Genomic DNA, 13,783 nt, shown 5'->3' with positions numbered 1-13,783 from the left:
GCCCGGAAACATATAGGCAGCCAATGCAAGTGGGCCAGAATCGGTGTTATATGTTCGGACCGCCTTGTCCCTGTCAACAATTTGGCTGCTGCATTTTGCACGAGCTGCAATTTCTGAACCGTCTTCAAAGGCAGCCCCACATAGAGCGCATTGCAATAATCTAATTTGGAGGTTACCATAGCATGGACAACTGCAGCGAGATTTTCCCTGTCCAGATAGGGGCACAGCTGGGCCACCAACCGAAGTTGGTAGCAAGCATTCCGTGCCACCAAGGCTACCTGAGCCTCAAGTGACAGGGATGAATCTAGGAAAACTCCCAGGCTGCGAACCTGCTCCTTCAGGGGGAGTGCGACCCCATCCAGAACAGGTTGAACATCCACCATCCGGTCAGAAGAACCTCCTACTAGCAGCATCTCAGTCTTGTCTGGATTAAGCCTCAGTTTATTAGCTCTCATCCAGTCCATTGTTGCAGCCAGGCAACGGTTCAGCACATTGACAGCCTCACCTGAAGAAGATGAAAAGGAGAAATAGAGCTGCGTGTCATCAGCATACTGATGGCAATGCACTCCAAAGCTCCTGATGACCGTACCCAACGGCTTCATGTAGATGTTAAAAAGCATGGGGGACAGAACTGACCCCTGCGGCACACCATACTGGAGAACCCAGGGTGCCGAACAGTGTTCCCCAAGCACTACCTTCTGGAGACGACCCGCCAAGTAGGAGCAGAACCACCGCCAAGCAGTGCCTCCTACTCCCAGATCAGCGAGTCTCCCCAGAAGGATACCATGGTCGATGGTATCAAAAGCCGCTGAGAGATCAAGGAGAATCAGCAGAGTCACACTCCCCCTGTCTTTCTCCCGACAAAGGTCATCATACAGGGCGACCAAGGCTGTCTCCGTGCCAAAACCAGGCCTGAAACCCGACTGAAATGGATCCAGATAATTGGTCTCATCCAAGAGTGTCTGGAGCTGGCTAGCAACCACTCGTTCTAGGACCTTGCCCAGGAATGGGACATTTGCCACCGGTCTACAGTTATTAAGATCTTCTGGGTCTAGGGAAGATTTTTTCAGAAGTGGTCTCACTACTGCCTCTTTTAGGCAGCCAGGGACCACTCCCTCTCGTGAGGCATTAATCACCTCCCTGGCCCAACCGGCTGTTCCATCGCTGCTAGCTTTTATTAGCCATGAGGAGCAAGGGTCCAGAACAGAAGTGGTTGCGCGCACCTGTCCAAGCACCTTGTCAACGTCCTCGAGCTGCACCAACTGAAACTCATCCAAACAATCAGGACAAGGCTGTGCTCTGGATACCTCCTTTGATTCAACTGCTATAACATTGGAGTCCAAGTCCTGGCGGATGCAAAAGATTTTTTTCTGGAAGTGCTTAGCAAATTCGTTACAGCAGGCCTCAGATGGTTCTACCGTGTCCCTAGGGCCAGAGTGTAATAGCCCTCGAACAATTCTGAAAAGCTCCGCTGGACGGCAAATGGATGATTTAATAGTGGCAGCAAAATATTGTTTTTTTGCTGCCCTCACAACTCCTAAATACAGTTTAGTATAAGCACTTACCAGTGTATAATTGCAGCCATCAGGAGTTCGTCTCCATCTGCACTCAAGCTGTCTCCTATATTGTTTCATCGCTGTCAGCTCCAGAGTATACCATGGAGCTGTATGAGCTCTACACAGGAGAGGGCGCACAGGGGCGATCATGTCAACTGCCCGGGTCATTTCTGTATTCCACATTTTGACCAGGGTTTCGACAGGAGCGCCAGCCCTATCAGCCGGAAAACTCCCCAGAGCCCTTTGAAAATCATCCGGATTCATTAGTCTCTGGGGGCGGACCATCTTAATAGGTCCCCCACCCTTGCAGAGGGGAAAAGTCGCTGTAAGTCTAAACCTCAGCAAGCGGTGATCTGTCCATGACAAAGGGACTGATGTAAAACTCCCCACATTCAGATCACCATCTCCATGTCCAGTTGCGAAAACCAAATCTAGAGTATGCCCTGCCACATGTGTTGGGCCAACAACATATTGGGACAGCCCCATGGTTGTCATGGAGACCATGAAGTCCTGAACCGCCCCAGATAAGGTGGCCTCGGCGTGAATGTTGACATTCCCCCAGCACCAAAGTTTGGGGGATCCCAGCAGTACATCCGAGACCATCTCTGTCAGCTCAGTTAGGGAGTCTGTTGGGCAGCGGGGTGGGCGGTACACCAATAGAATCCCCAATCTGTCCCGCTGACCCAACACAAGGTGTAAGGACTCCAGACCAGTAGTCACGTGGACAGGATGCCTGGAGAGGGAGATAGAACTCCTATAGACCACAGCGACCCCCCTCCCTGACCCTCAGGTCTACCATGATGCTGGACCAAGTATCCCGGTGGGCACAGCTGGGAGAGACTAACTCCTCCCTGCTCGCCCACCCAGGTCTCAGTTATGCATGCCAGATCGGCTGCCTCATCCACAATTAAATCGTGGATGAGGGAGATCTTATTATATACCGATCTGGCATTTAAAAGCAGCATCCGGAGATCTGAGAGCTGGCTGATATGGCAACCAAGCAACCCGTGGGTGTGGGAAGGACCGGAACAAGGCACAGCCGTTAACTGCCTGGGCCGAGTTCCCCTCACCTGGCAAGTCCAAATAAAATTATTGTGGGTGCCAGCACAAAATGACTGGCATGGGCAGCAAAAAAGAGCAGAGCTTGGAAAAGTTACTTTTTTGAACTACAACTCCCATCAGCCCCAGCCAGCATGGCCAGTGGATTGGGCTGATGGGAATTGTAGTTCAAAAAAGTAACTTTTCCAAGCTCTGAAAAAGAGGTCCTGTGTTGGTGAGTACTGTCACAAAAAAAGCCCTGCCAATAGTGTATTATGGGACTCTCGACGAGTGTGGGGATGGGCAGTGTGCTCGCTGCTTGTACAGTAGGGAAAGAAGCTTCGAATAAACTCTGGTTTCCTTTCTTCATTGAATTCTGGGAACAGTAGTTCAGTGAAGGGGAAAGCTAGGAGTCTCAAACAGAATTCTCAGGGCCTTCACCTACCTACAGTTCCCCAGGATTCCACAGGAGAAGCCTTGACAGTTAAACTGGTATAGAACCAACTCATGTTTCTGCTGTAGATACACCCTTTTAGAGACGTTGCACGTGGTATTTCCATAGATACAACCTGTGGATCAATCTTTGGACAGCGCTTGTTCGCTCTGTACCCATTATAGCAATCAATGGTGGATCGTTTTAGCCTGATGATGCATCAGTGTCCATCCTTGCATTCCTCCCCCCCCCCGGCATTTAGCGACATCCCTAGTTAGGTTTATGTATCAGACTTGGACTGTTGCCTATTTTCCTTCAAAGGCTGCAGTGGCAGGCAGATTGGCTTTGTTGGCTGCAACATAATTCTTGGTACAGTCTGTAATTACTGGCATTATTAAGAGGAGCTATTTGCTGTTCCCTTCATTGGGAAAAGGAAGGTTTGAAAGGAAGGAATGATAAGAACAACGTGATGTCTGTATAGAATTATTTCTAGTTCCCAAAGTCATTGCCAAACAGCCCCATTCCCATCTCCCAGTAGTAGTATAATAACAGGATGTGGCAACAGAGTTACTTGCCCTTGACACAGTCTGGAAAGGGATATAAATTGATAATCACAGATCATATAATAACTTTTCTACAAAGTGTTAACATGGTAATGTTTTCTTTTCAGTATGGAATATTTAAGCATGTTTTTAAGATGGTCTATCAGGTATTGGTCTGCTCAGAGACTTAGTACTAGCAGTTGTCCAGTGGAGTTTTTGAGAGGCCCTGTGCCTGCAGCCTAACACAGTAAAGCACTTTGAGGCTTCAGTCTAATATACATTTACCTGGAAGTACATCCCACTGAACCCAATAGAGCTTACTTCTGAGTAGACATATTTTGAATTGCAGCCTTAGTCACTGACTACTGGAAGTAGTAGTGGTGATGGTGACAGAAATTTGAAGACATGTGACTCTGAAACACAGCAGCCAATAGGGGTTTTTTCAACAACTTCTGAGCAAGACCAGGAGAGAGACCTCGGGGTTGTAGTGGACAGCACGATGAAAATGTCGACCCAGTGTGCGGCAGCTGTGAAAAAGGCAAATTCCATGCTAGCGATAATTAGGAAAGGTATTGAAAATAAAACAGCCGATATCATAATGCCGTTGTATAAATCTATGGTGCGGCCACATTTGGAATACTGTGTACAGTTGTGGTCGCCTCATCTCAAAAAGGATATTATAGAGCTGGAAAAGGTTCAGAAGAGGGCAACCAGAATGATCAAGGGGATGGAGCGACTCCCTTACGAGGAAAGGTTGCAGCATTTGGGGCTTTTTAGTTTAGAGAAAAGGTGGGTCAGAGGAGACATGATAGAAGTGTATAAAATTATGCATGGCATTGAGAAAGTGGATAGAGAAAAGTTCTTCTCCCTCTCTCATAATACTGGAACTCGTGGACATTCAAAGAAGCTGAATGTTGGAAGATTCAGGACAGACAAAAGGAAGTACTTCTTTACTCAGCGCATAGTTAAACTATGGAATTTGCTCCCACAAGATGCGGTAATGGCCACCAGCTTGGATGGCTTTAAAAGAAGATTAGACAAATTCATGGAGGACAGGGCTATCAATGGCTACTAGCCGTGATGGCTGTGCTGTGCCACCCTAGTCAGAGGCAGCATGCTTCTGAAAACCAGTTGCCGGAAGCCTCAGGAGGGGAGAGTGTTCTTGCACTCGGGTCCTGCTTGCGGGCTTCCCCCAGGCACCTGGTTGGCCACTGTGAGAACAGGATGCTGGACTAGATGGGCCACTGGCCTGATGCAGCAGGCTCTTCTTATGTTCTTATGTTCTTAAGAGCGGTCAATCATTTTATAAAAACAACTCATAGAATCACAGGATAGTAGATTATGAAGGGGCCTATAAGGCCATTGAGTCCAACCGCTGGTCAATGAAGGAATCCAATTTAAAGCATACCCAACAGGTGCCTGTCCAGCTGCCTCTTGAATGCCTCTAGTGTTGGAGAGCTCACCACCTCCCTAGGTCATTGGTTCCATTGTCACACTGCTCTAATAGATAGGAGGTTTTTCCTGATGTTCAGTCAAAATCTGGCTTCCTATCTTGAGCCCGTTATTCTGTGTCCTGCACTCTGGGATGATTGAGAAGAGATCCTGGCCCTTCTCTGTGTGAGAACCTTTCAAGTACTTGAAGAGAGCTATCACATCTCCCCTTACTCTTCTCTTCTTAAGGCTAAACGTGCCCAGTTCTTTCAGTCTCTCCTCATAGGGCTTTGTTTCCAGTCCCCTGATCATCCTCATTAGCCACTTCTGAACCTGTTCCAGTATGTCTGCATCCTTCTTAAAGTGTAGTGTCCAAAATATGGGCACAGTACTCAAGATGAGGCCTAACCAGTGCCAAATAAAGGGGAACTAGGACTTCACACGATTTAGAAACTATACTTCTGTTAATGCAACCTAAAATAGCATTTGCCCTTTTTGTAGCCACACCACGCTGTTGACCCTTATTCAGCTTGTGATCAACTACAATTCATCCGAGTTGCAATTCCCACTGTATATGTGTGGATGTGGAACTGGCCTCCACAGTCACTTACGGACCCACTGTTAAAGACCTTACCCTGGAAGACAATCTTACTCGGCCACGAGTGATCGCCAATGAAAAATGATTAAATGAAAAATAATGATGTGTGGATGTATATGTGTGTAGAGTTGTGTATCGGTTGGGATTCATTTGGGACTCATAATGAGCTATAGCTACCGCAGTATTCCACACTTCCTTCCTTCTGCTTTGTAAGCCCTTCTGAATTCCAAACATGACAGTTGCTTAGAGGTGGCAGAAATGCATTCTGTAGGTGCTCAAAGGCACTCTCTTCTCTATGCCCGTTTCCATAGTTAAATATTGGCACTGAAATAGGGTTGCAGCAGCTCTGAATAAGGTTCAATTAAGCTCAGGCTTTGCCAAAGCTCACCCTCAGTCCTTGCTGTGGCATACAAATATCACCACTATTATTTTACTATTTATCCACCTGTCAATCATCTGACAGGAGGTCACTGAAAGTGACATCAGGTCACTGGGGCTGTCAGGTCCAGGAAAACTGGCTGTGGTTCACCTGGTGGGCCAACCTCCGATGCTTAGTGGGCCTAATTAGGCCTGTGGGATGGAGCAGTGCTATATAGAATATTAAAGTACCAGTCCATGCCTGGAAGAGCTTCCAGTGGAATTATGTTGCACATGAGAATTCAGGTAACTTTGCTGCAGACTAGGTCAGCAGAGGCTGGTGGCTCCATGCCAGTGGAGCAGTGGAATCTGTTCCAGGTTTTAGTCCAAATTTTAAAGGAGCTGTTCAAGATGCTTCAGCAGTGAATTCCACTGTCCCACTGGTATGGAGCCACTAGCCAACCCTGGAATATATTTCACAGTCTGTTGCGCAACATGTTTCTACTAGTGCAGTCTGTTGCACAATAAACCCTTGTGATAGCAGAGAGAGGTGTTTACAAACCTATGACTATGCACTAGATATTTTTGTACTTGTATGTTTGCTCACACTCTCACTGCATCATGGTTTTTGCTGGCTTAGTCATTCTCATATATCCATGATTCCTTTCTCTTAAAGGTCATTCCTTCTGGTCATTTGTTTTGTTTTATTTTATTTGTTTTATTATTTTATTTTATTTTATGGGTATCCCTCACCATGTAAGTAGGAGCCATCACGGGTAGTACCAATGATAGTACCAACTATCATGGGTAGTTTCCCTGTCCTTGACTCCATGTCATTGGTGGACATTGTTGTGGGTGAGGTCAGGAAACTTGCTACATGACAGTACCAACTGCATAGAAAGAGCCTTTAGTAGGGGTGGGGGAGAATATTTATTACAAGAGTATGACATAAGCCAACAATCTGCATTGTTTTTGGACCAGCATTGATTTCTTGTGGCGAGTTGCCACTGTCATGGGCACTTTTTTTTTTTTAAATCGGCTCTAAATTTTACGTTATTGTCTTCGTAATCAGCTTTCCTCTAAGCTGATGCATTCTTAACTCAGTGGAACAAGTGCCTACAGCATAAGCATTTTCATTAGCATTTTTGTTAGCAATTACATTTATTTATTTTTTGCTGGAAGAAAACCAGTGAATAGGCAGTTAAGGGGAGGGAATTCCTAAGTGTCTGTGCCACAACACTAAAAGTCCACTTCCTATGATGTGTGGACCTCCTGATAAGATGGTACCTGAAGGAGGCCATCACTTGCAGAGCACAGTGATCAACTGGTTATACAAGGGGAAAGATGATCTTTCAGGTATCCTGATCCCAAGCTTTGTAGGGCTTTGTACACCAAAACTAGAACCTTGAACTTGGCCCAGTAGCTAATGGGCAGTCAGTCCTATTCTTTCAGCAGCAGGGTAACATGTTGGCAATACCCTGCCCCAGTGAGCAGTCACACCACTGCGTTTTGCACCAGCTGCAGTTTCCAGACCAACCTTAAAGGCAGCCCCACATAGAGAGCATTGCAGTAATACAGCCTGGAGGTTACCAGTGCATGGACAACAGTGGTCAGGCTATCCTGGTACAGAAATGGCTGCAGCTGTCTTAACAGCCAAAACTGATAAAAAGGCACTCCTAGCCACTGAGGTCACCTGGGCCTTTAGTGACAAAGATGGATCCAGGAACACTTCCAGACTTATAAACCTTCTCTTTCAAAGGGAGTATGATCCCACTCAGCAGACAATTGACCAATTATCTGAAGAACCACCAACCCACAGTGCCTCTATTTGCTAGGATTCAGACTCAGTTTATTGGCCTCATCCAGCCCACCACTGAGTCCAGGCACTGCTCCAGAGCTTGCACGGCCTCTTCTGTTTCAGTTGTTACAGAGAAATAGAGCTAGGTATCATCAGCGTATTGCCCCAAATCTCCTGATGACCACTCCCAAGAGCTTCGTGTAGATGTTAAACAGCATTGGGGACAAGATGATACCCTGTGGTACCCCACAGCACAACTGCCAGAGGGATGAAAGACAATCATCCAAGGCTATTCTCTGAAAACCACCATTACAAGGCCTTATTTCTTGGGTTATTTCCCCCATACTTCCTTATACACACATCTTACTATGAAATATGAAAAAGTTATGTCTGAATGTGCATTGAGTCCAAAGCACCATATGGTAGGGGCTTGCTGTTTGCTGTGCTATTTCACCATTACTATAAACACAAAAATGCATATTCCTTGACAAATGCATTAATGTTTATTGTCTTTAACTTGGCTTTAACGGCCCTTCTCTCTTAACGAGTTTTTTCTTGCATAAGTGATCTTGCTAACTTCTTCACTGTTTTCATTAGGAGAGCGGTTTGGTGTCATTACTCCTTCTAATCTAATTTTCAAAGTCAATTATGATTCTATTATCTGTATGATTGTACTGCACCCTACATGCATATAATGTTTAATCTACGAGTTTCGGGCCTTGTGATGTAATTGCTTTTCATTGTTTAGTATTTATTTGGAAATGGAACGATACCATTTAGCACACTGCAAATATCTTGATCCTGAAATCAACTTTATTAAAACAAATTAGATGAAAGGATTGTGTGTTATTTTTTAAAAAGGGCAGGGAATCTTTCTGCCCTCCTAATACCTGCAACATCTGTGGTGGAAAGGGAAATGTTAGGAATACATACAGTAAAAATAAACGATCTTACCTACCCTTTGGAATTCCATCCCCTTAAATATTAGACAGACGCCATCTCTGTTATCTTTGCAGCACCTGCTGAAGACCTTTCTCTTTCAGCAAGTCTTTTAAATAGAGACCTTATCCCAGTTAGCATCTGTATTGGAATTTGTTTTTAAAGTTTTTTTTAAGAAAGTGTTTTGTTTGCCACCCTGGACTCCTTCGGGAGGAAGGCTGGGATATTAATTAATTAATTAATCTCTCAGACTGCCAGACTGTTGGCCCATCCAGCGAAGTACCATGTTAGGACAGAGTTGGAGAATCTGTGGCCCTGAAGACGATTCCCATCACCCCCAACTAGCATGACCCAAAGTCAAGGGCTGGTGAGGTCCAATGACATCAGGGGGGGCACAGGTTCCCCATTCCTGCTTGAGAATGTGTGTCAAGGTTTCCTGACCTCCTCATAGACAGCCATCACAACAGCTCATTGGATCAGATTGTAATGTCCCAATCATAAGTGGTATTAGAGGGAGAAAAGAGGAAGTCATCTCTCGCTCTTTGGGAGCATGGGGATTAATGGCAGGACAACAAAACTAGATTTGCAACCCTTATGGTTGCTAAGAGACTTATATTTTGAGCAACACCTACCATCTATTACACAAGGATCTGAGGACCTCAATGCCCTTGTTACATTTGAACACATTTCTTATAAATGCCAACTTTGTGTGCATATCTATCTGGACATTTGGGTGGCTTACATCAATTGAAGCCTATGGCCATACTATCCTCAACACGCCCAATCTCGTCTGATCTTGGAAGCTAAGCAGGGTCAAGCCTGGTTAATACTTGGATGGGAGACCACCTGGGAATACTGGGTGTCATACGCTTAGAGCAGAGGCGTCACTAGGTGGGTGCGGGAGGTGCTGACCACACCCGGGTGACACCATGAGAGGGGTGACACCCAGAGCCGCCTCAGGGACTCCCATCTGGCTGGCGCAGAACCCAGGAGTGCGTGAAACCCGCACAAAGGCGCCCGGAGCCCAGACCGGAGAGGAAGCGAGGGACGTGTGAAGGGGAAGTGGTCCCAGGAGGAGGAGGAGATCTGTCGGGAGGAGGCTCCGCCCCCGGCAGATGGCTGCCTGCCGGCTCCCTCGGTGCCCCGATGTGGCGGGCCAAAGGCAGGCTCCGGGCGAGTGGGCGGGTGAGCCCTTCCCCGCGGTGGGCTGGGGCTGGGCGGGGCTCAGGGGAATGTCCTTGTCGGCCTGCCGCCAGCTTGGAGCCGCTGATCAGGGCGTCCTGGCAGCCAGTCGGTGCGGCTGTCAGGCCCCGCACTGGGTGACACCAACCCTAGTGACACCACTGGCTTAGAGGAAGGCAATGTTAAACCATCCCTGAATACCTCTTACCATGAAAACCCTAAGAATTTATATATATATATATATATATATATATATAAGATACATAGGGTCGCCATAAGTTGTAATTGACTTGAAGGCATATAACAACAACAAACATCAATTGACATTTTCAAATTAAGATGGCTGCACTGATGGTTATTGCATTCTTAATGTGAGCTGATAGGTTCCCCCCTCTTTTACCTTCTCTCTTTTTCTTTCTTTGTGAAATTTTGTTATAAAAATTAATAACAATAAAAATGTCCAGAAGGAAAAGGAATAGCCTCTATCACATGGGCAGCCTGCAGTCATAGAACAATCTCACAAAACCTCCTTGGAAAAATGTAGCTGGCCATGAACAGTTTTCACTGCTCCTAGGGAGAAAAAGTAGTTTAATTAGACAGCTACAATTTTATCCTGAATTCTGGAGTCTGGATACACCAGAGTGTTCTATCAGAGACCCTGTAAGAGGCGGGATACCCCATAATTCATTGCTCTCTCTGCTTTGTGCCAGATTTAAATAATAGACTTAGCAAAAAGAATCAGATCACCATTTGACAAAATAAAAGCATCATAATTCATTGTTGCTAAGCTGTTCTCAAGAGAGCTGTATATTATAGCTGGGAGGTTGCACCTATGGAAAGTGATTGTTTTAAAGACCAAGCTCCCAAAGCTACTTTAGCAGAATTCTAGCTAGCCACCAGTTTGCTATTTGGAAACAAATGTTTGAAGTTGGTGTCATACCTCTTGGATCACACATCTGCTCTGGCCCATGCTTTGTGGATGAACCAACTGAGCCAAGTTTGAAATGGGAAAGCCACCTCAGGTTTTGGGCAGAGCAAGAATTTCATGGCTGTGCCTTTGGCATTGTATGCTGAACACTACAGACTTTTGGTCTGATTGTGTAGTGCTCTTATGTTCTTTGGCAGAAGGGGCATAGCTCAGTGGTAGACATAAGAACATAAGAACAGCCTGCTGGATCAGACCAGTGGCCCATCTAGGTCAGCATCCTATTCTCACAGAGGCCAACTAGATCCCTACTAGAAGGACGCAAGCAGGATCTGAGCGTTATAGCACTCTCCCTTTCTGCAGTTTCCAGCAACTGGTATTCAGAAACATGCTGCCTCCAACCATCAGGGTTGGTAGCTGTTGATAGCCTTATCTTTCATGAATTTGTCTAGTCCTCTTTTAAAACATCCAAGCTGGCTGCCATCAGTGCCTCTTGTGCAAGCATAAGCACGCAGTGTGTGAAAAAAATACATCCTTTTATCTGTCCTGAATCTTTCAATATTCAGTTTCATTGGATTGCTGCAAGTTCTAGAGTTATGAGAAAAGAAGAAAAACATTTCTCTGTCCACTTTCTGTGAGAACCAGTGTGGTGTAGTGGTTAAGGTGTTGGACTACGACCTGGGAGACCAGGATTCGAATCCCCGCATAGCCATGAAGCTCACTGGGTGGCCTTGGGCCAGTCACTGCCTCTTAGCCTCATGAAAACCCTATTCACAGGGTCACCATAAGTTGGAATCGACTTGAAGGCAGTACATTTACATTTTATCCATGTTCTCCATATGATGCATGATTTCACACACTTCTATCATGTCTCCTCTTACTTGCCTTTTGTCAAAATGAAAAAGCCATGAATGCTGTGGCCTTTCCTCATAGGGGAGTTGCTCCATTCCCTTAAACATTTGGGTTGCCATACTTGCATGAAGAAGGTCCCAGGTTCAATCCCCGGCATCTCCAGGTGGGGCTGAGAATGTCCCCTGCCTGAAACCTGGACAGCCACTACCAGCCACTACTGAGCTAGATGGTCAAAAATGGTCTGCCAGAGGAAAAGGCAGCTTGTTATGTCCCTATGAGAAAAGATAGAAACTGTATCATGTCTTAGATCCAGTTTCTTATTGAGGTAATAAACTCGTGTCTGGAGTGTACTACTTCTGACTTCATCTGATGTAAATGCCCATTTTTTTTAAAAAAAATAAAGAAATCTCTAGACATAGAAACCTAGTATGTCCATGAGAAGGGTTTTAGCCTAGCCTTCACTGACCTGCTAGTTTTCTCTTTGAGAGGGGATGAGGCTGCATGGGGGTGTAGTCTATCATATTAGACCCCACCCAGATTCTGAAGGGGTAGAGTCCACAGAGATGCTTATCACTTCAAATAGAGCTAGTATACACACTTGATAGCCAGAAAGGTTTGATTTGAGAGAGCTGTCTTTAAGAACACCTCATTCTTTGTGAAGCATTTCAAACAATCCCTGGCCAAACTTCTGCAACAGTCAAGATGAACAAACTTTTCATTGAAGAATGTGTGGGGGATTTTTGAGACTTACTCTGACAGAGGGCCAGTCTCTTGGAGTCGTCTCACTAATGATGCTACCGTCTTCTCTCCCTGGATTCTGTCCCTCAGTTCAAAGGCTTCTCCACCAGATTGCCTTGCAGTTTCCTTAGTTGCCTCAAAAGGGGGGGGTAAGGAATCTGTGTGGGAGAAGAACTCATCTGGAAAGGGTTCACATGATGGCTCCTGTTGCTAGGCAACCACTTCCCTTTTCTGTTCACAGGTTGGAAATAACAGCCTGGTTTGTAATTGGGAGATCAAGCCTAGAAGCTTGAGAGCCACTTTCCAAACCCTAAAATAAATACAAGGGATTACACATGCCCCTCACACCTGAATATGTAATAACAAAGGGAAGATTCAAGAAGTGAGGAATCCTAAGAAGTACAGCCCTACTGGATCAGGCCAATGGCCCACTTAGTCCAGCATCCTGTTCTCACAGAGGCCAACCAGATGTAAACAAACATCGCTTACTGTGAATAAATCACTTCCAGATGCTCTCACGCCTTTGGAGGCTAAGGTAATGGCATCCCAGAAATAAGGTGTTTTCTGTGGAGTTACCCCATCTTATGGAATACCTTTCTCAGTGAAATTTGTTTGACAGCATCGATTTTGTCTTTTAAGGAGCAAAGCAAGACAGTTGCTATTTGATCGGGCCTTTGGCAAATTAGTGTGGCAAACATGTCATCTGTTGATTTACTGCCACCTTTTAAATTGCTTTGCACTTTTGCTTGTTGTTGCTTGTGTGTTTTTCAAATTGTGGAATTGTTTTACCTGTTGTTGGAAGCTGCCTTCTGGGGGGGGGCTGTCAAAGTGGAAAAGGGGGCTAAATTCATTCCAAATAAAGAAATAATAAATGCAACCTAACACTAAGATTAGCATAATTCACATGTTTTCTTTAGGTAATAACATACTGGGACCAGAGCTTGGAAGATTACTTTTAAAAAGTAATAAATTACAGTTACAGTTACATGGCCCAAAAAAGTAGTAATTACCGTTACAATTACAATTGCTCTGAAAGTAGCTGATTACTTTACTTTTCCTCCAAAGTAATCACTACAATTACATTTCAGTTACTTTAAAAAAAGCCTACAAGGTGCTGGCCTTGGCTGCTGCACATCTAAGTAGCCTAAAACAACATTAAAAACAAACAAACACATACATTTGTACGCTAATGCTAGGAGCCTCTGAACCAAGATGGGAGAACTGGAGTGCTTGGTCTTAGAGGAGAGCATTGATATAGTGAGCATAACGGAGACCTGGTGGAATGGAGAAAACCAGTGGGATACGGTTATCCCTGGATATAAACTATATCGGAAGGACAGGGAAGGACGTATTGGTGGCGGAGTCGCTCTATACGTGAAAGAAGGCATTGTATC

At 45.4% G+C, this 13,783-nt stretch overlaps 1 pseudogene; it reads left to right on the top strand.

Annotated features, from left to right (window-relative positions):
• The first annotated feature begins 9,444 nt into the window (after positions 1–9,444).
• Positions 9,445–9,563, top strand: LOC133386296 (5S ribosomal RNA; annotated as a pseudogene).
• Positions 9,564–13,783: the final 4,220 nt, after the last annotated feature.

The sequence above is a fragment of the Rhineura floridana genome, chromosome 5 (genome assembly GCF_030035675.1).
Source record: "Rhineura floridana isolate rRhiFlo1 chromosome 5, rRhiFlo1.hap2, whole genome shotgun sequence".
Lineage (NCBI taxonomy): Eukaryota > Metazoa > Chordata > Lepidosauria > Squamata > Rhineuridae > Rhineura > Rhineura floridana.
The sequence above is the reverse complement of the archived record's forward strand: the minus strand, read 5'-3'. Positions and strand labels throughout refer to the sequence as shown.